General features: G+C 39.4%; 1 pseudogene; it reads left to right on the top strand.

Moving 5' to 3' along the window:
* Positions 1-332: 332 nt before the first annotated feature.
* LOC101570024 lies at positions 333-1,776 on the top strand (annotated as a pseudogene).
* The last annotated feature ends 3,871 nt before the right edge of the window (positions 1,777-5,647 follow it).

Below are 5,647 nucleotides of genomic sequence, written 5' to 3'. Positions count from 1 at the left end.
CTAGTATTTTACTTGCATGTTATAGATGATAGATAGATAGATAGATAGATAGATAGATAGATAGATAGATAGATAGATAGATAGATGATTTTTTTTTTTTTTTAAGGAGAATACACTCCCTGTGTTGCAAGCTGGTGCTGCCACTCCTGGTTCCAAGCTCTCCTGCCCTCAGCAGGGCAGTCTTGAGCCCTCCAGGCACCAGTGCTGCTTCTGTCCCACGCTAGACCTGTCCTCTGTGGGAGTGCTTTTCCCAACAGTCCCCCTCATCTCTTACAACTAGCCTAGCCATGGCAGCAACAGCAGCAGGAGGAGGCAGTGGCAGCCTGGAACTCATGGTGTACAGTCAAGGAGACAGCAAGAAGAAAGTCTGCTACCACTGCGACAGTGATGCTGGAAATTACTACTATGGACAAGGTCATCCCATGAAACCGCATAGAAGCCACATGACTCATAACTTGCTGTTAAATTATGGCTTATGCAGAAAAATGGAAATATATAGGCCCCATAAAGCCACTGCCAAAGAAATGATGAAATACCATTGTGGCGATTATATCATATATCTGTGGTCCATATGACCAGATAACATGTCTGAGTAAAGTAAGCAGATGCAGAGACTTAATGTTGGGGAAGATAGTCCAGTGTTTGAATTTTGTCAGCTCTCCACTGGGGGCTCAGTTGCCCGGGATGTGAAGTTAAACCGGCAACAGACTGAGATGGCTGTTCACTGGGCTGGTGGATTATATCATGCAAATAATCAGAAGCATCGGGAGTCTGTTACTTTGATGATATTGTGCTTGCCATCCTGGAATTGCTACAGCATCATCAGAGAGTCCTATATATTGATATAGATATCCACCATGGTGATGGTGTCGAAGAAGTTTTATATACAACAGATCACGTAATGACTGTTTCATTCCTTAAGTATGTGGAGTACTTTCCTGGCACAGGAGACCAGAGGGACATTGGTGCGGGACAGGACAAATACTACTGTCAATTTTCCGATGAGAGATGGTATAGATGATGAGTCTTATGGGCAGATATTTAAGCCTATTATCTCAAAAATGATGGAGATGTACCAGCCTAGTATGGTGGTTTTGCAGTGTGGTGCAGACTCTTTATCTGGTGATAGACTTGAGTACTTCAATCTCACAGTCAAAGGTCATGCTAAATGTGTGCAAGTTGTATAAACTTTCAACTTGCCATTACTGATGCTCGGGGGAGGTGGGTTATACAATCCGTAATGTCGCTTGGTGCTGGACATATAAGACTGCAGTCGCTCTCGATTGTGATTCTTAATGAGTTGCCATATAATGATTGAGTATTTTGGACCGGACTTCAAGCTGCACATTAGTCCTTCCAACATGACAGATCAGAACACTGCAGAATATATGGAAAAGATAAAACAGTGTTTATTTGAAAATTTGCGCATGTTACCTCATGCACTTAGTGTCCAGATGCAAGCTATCCCAGAAGACACTGTTCATGAGGACAGTGGAGATGAAGGTGGAGAGGATCCAGACAAGAGGATTTCTATTCAAGCATCAGATAAGCGGATAGCTTGTGATGAAGAATTCTCAGAGCCTGAGGATGAAGGGAAGGAGGTCGTAGAAATGTGGCTGCTCATAGAAAAGGAGCAAAGAAAGCCAGAATTGAAGAAGACAGAGGGAAGCAGAAGACAAAAAAACAGATGGAAAAGAAGAAGATAAATTGAAGGTCAGTAGTGGTGAAAAAACAAATACCAAAGGAGCCAAATCAGAACAACTCAGCAACCCTTGAATTTGTATCTTCTTGGTTTTAGAAAATGAATAAAAAGTGAGGCAACGGGGCAAGAACTTTTCCTTTCCTTTTTGAAGACTTCTAGCTTCAGTGTATACTACTTTGGCATGGACTGTATTTATTTTCAAAATGGCTCTTTTGTTTTCCTTGGCAAGTTTTATTATGAGTTTTCTAATAATGAAGGAAGTTTCTTTTATCCACCATGCTTTATATGATAGTATTTAAAACTGATGTGAGTTATTATGTCAAAAAACAATTTATTAAAATGATTGGCCTTTCTGAGCAGATTTTTCCATCTTTTGTAATTATCTTTAATAAAAAATTGTACTTGGATTGTCAAAAAAAGAGAATGCAAAATGATTTTTTTAGAAAAAGCATTAGAAATGATACAGAGTTTCACTAAACAAAATAACAGGAATTTGTGAATAGTTGTTGTACTATATACAATGCTATCTTCAGATTAGTTGTCTAGATTACCCAATACAAACATGCAAAATGAGTTTACAAAAGTTATAAGATATTAAAAGGAAGAAAAGCAAGGGCTGGCGAGATAGTTCATTGGACTAAAGAACCTGCTTCGGCAAACGTAGGCAAGCGCAGAGGTCGATCCTGGACACCACATGCTGCGCCAGCCATGGCCCCAGGACTGGCTCAGCCAGACGGAATACAGGCATAATGGAGCAAGGCTGTAATCCCAGAGCTGAGAAGGATGAAAACAGAATGATCACCACGAGTTCGAGCTGCGTAGTAAGACCTTGTACCAACCAAATACATTAAAAAAAGAGAAAAAAAAATTAAGCATTAACTTCTCCTTTCAGTAGACCAGCAGAAATCAGCAGTACAGTTACCCAAGCCATCTTGCATATGCAAACAGGGACCATAATGGTAAGTGAAATAAACCAAGTCTACATGTGCAAACATCGTGTTGTCTCTCTAATGTAAGACTCTGAAAGAGTAAATGAAATCTGAGAGGTACAATAGATACTGTGAAAGGGAAAGAATATGTTCAATGGGAAGGATAAACTGGGATGAAGAAAAAGATATTTTATATCAGATTATTATTGAAAATTTCTTCCATTCCTAATAATGAATTGAATATAGATGTATTTCAACAGTAAGTCCAACATAGATAATTGGTCACTGTCATTGAAAAGACTAATTGTTAGGTTGATCACCTGATGAGGTTGATTCAGTACAGGAGCTGTGACATTTAAAATATATGCTCATATTAAAACTCAGATTGGCAAAATGTACATGTAATATAAGAGGGCATAGGGGACTTCAAACCAAACTAAAGAATAAATTCTGTATGCTTCTAATTATTTTTTACTGTGGTTTTATTCTCTTTAAAAATTTCTTAAAAGTAAAGATACGAAAATATAGAAAAACCCTTTTGGTATGACAATGTTCAATAGCCATTTATTACATTTTTCGTATTTGGTCCAGAGTCTCGCTACGCAGCTGGGATGCACAGTGATCCTCCTGTTTCCAGTCTCCCAGTGCTGCAATTGCAGGCCTGCATCACCACACCAGGACTTGGTGGCTGGCTCAGCATGCCCCTGGGGTGGAGCCGGCATAAATGCGGTGCCTGGGATCAAACCCCGATCCCTGCACTTGCCTAAGCAGGCACTTAGTCCTCTGAGCTTTCTAGCTGGCTCTTATACACTGTATTATTTAATACTAGAAGAATACAAATTGAAAAATACTGAAATGAGATGAAAAGATGTCAAAGCACGGCTTACTTTACACATCTGAAAATCAGCAGAACAAGATGGTAGATGTGTGACTGGGCCTTATGTAATCATTCCATAATGTACATGCTATGTACGATAATGATGATAACATATTGTGTCCCATAAACATACATAATTATGATCTTTTAATAGAAAATAAAATATTTTTTAAAATCTCAGATTAATCTAGCCCCTGTCTGAACATCAATATTTATCTATGGAATGCTAAATTCTTGTTAATAAAAACTAGTACTGGGCTGGCTAAATAGCTCAACAGATTAAAGCGCCTGCAAGCAGGCACAGGGACCAGGGGTTCGATACTCGGGCCTGCCATGCCAGACCTGCTGCTGGGGCTTGCTAAGACAGCAATTGAGACTGGGCATGGTGGTGTGCGCCTGTAATCCAAGCTCTTGGGAGGCTGTAAACAGGTGGATTACTATGCGTCTAATCTAGTAGTGAGACCCTGAACATCCTGCAGAACCTTCCCTAAAATACAAACAAACCAAAAAACAGAAAACAAACAAAACTAGTGCTAAGTACATACTTAGCTATGTAACAGAGCCGTATTGCTCAACGAAGATAATAAAAGTCTCTTAGTTCAATATGTACTTGGTCTTTCTTGTTTGTCTTCTGCTAGTTCTCCTGCTAATAAGGACAGATCTGGTCTAGCTCAACTACATTCTCCGTCAGTGTCTGACAAGTACAGTGCTTTCACATGAAGCCTGGCCTGGGTGAAGTGTTATTCTGTTCACGGAGTAGTACAAAGCCAAGTAGACCAGAGAGGGTTAAACCCTGGTCTTGGCATCATTAGCTCTGCGTCCTAACCTACCCAGCTAACTAGCCACAGACGACGACCTACTGGACTAATAAATCACAGAAACCAGAAGGATCTGGTTTGCATCTATTTCTCACTTTTAAAACATTATTTTTATAATTTGATTTAAACATCTTAGAATAAATGAAGACAAAAATCCACATTGCTGTTATTTAGAAGAGAGAAAGCAGAGTAGAAAAGCTAACCCACATAACTTTCCAACAAGTACCAGGAAAAAGAGGTACAGTGAGCTAGGCTCTCACTTTGTATAGGAGGTGTAGTTAGTAGGGAGCATTGAACATTGAAGGGAAAATCTCGATTACATAAACAATTTATGTTTTTAAAGGAAAAAGAGATTTTGTATTTAAGGAACTTTCTTGGATCACTTCAAAGGACAATAACTTGTATAAATAAAAGGTCTGTTTGATCCAGAAACGAGGTAGAGCTGTAATCCAAGCTCTTGGGAGGCTGTAAACAGGTGGATTACTATGTGTCTAATCTAGTAGTGAGACCCTGAACATCCTGCAGAACCTTCCTCTAAAATACAGAGGACGTCCGAGCGTTACTGTCTCTGCGCCTTTAGCGTCCTACAGTATCACCCAAACCCCAGCTGCTTCCAATGGCCCATTGTTCGTAGCACCTCCTTTAGGCAATGTATCTTAACATTTGGAAATTGACCTCCTTTATACTATTATTATTGTTATGGCTTGCTCCTTATACTTGCAGACTTGATTATACTTAACTAACATTACTTCTGTTTATGGTGCTCTGGTCCTTTCAGTTATAATTGCCTTCTTTATGTAAAGATAAATTTCATGAAGGAAAAGTCTTAGTCAAATACTTTGGTAGTTATTCACGCAGTACCCAAAAATGATAATTATCCCCATTGCACAGATAAAGAAATTAAGGCATCATATAATTAAATGATTTGCTCATAATTATCCACCCAGGCAAGCTGTTTACACAGTCAAGCTCTTAAGCAGTGCTCCTGTTACATCTATAAGGGAGGGTAGGAGAGAGTTCATGTGTAATTAAGAAGCTCTAGAATATTTTACATGCTCTAAAATCCATAGTCCTGTATCTACTATAACGCGAGCTAAACAGACAACATATTTTCTAAAGCGCAAAGATACTCTGTAGTCTAGACGCCAAGGGACTCTACCAGAGGGATAAGGCCCTACCCGTAGTGGAGAACTCACGGCACACGTACTGCAGCAGTATGTTTGTTATTATTGAAACCCTAAAAGGTCACCATCCCTGCAAGGCCATAGAACTCTAGAAACACTATGTTCTTGAAATCTCAATGAGACAAGGCTACTAAAAG

Source organism: Octodon degus, unplaced genomic scaffold (genome assembly GCF_000260255.1).
Source record: "Octodon degus isolate 3935 unplaced genomic scaffold, OctDeg1.0 scaffold00066, whole genome shotgun sequence".
Classification (NCBI taxonomy): Eukaryota; Metazoa; Chordata; class Mammalia; order Rodentia; family Octodontidae; genus Octodon; species Octodon degus.
The sequence above is the reverse complement of the archived record's forward strand: the minus strand, read 5'-3'. Positions and strand labels throughout refer to the sequence as shown.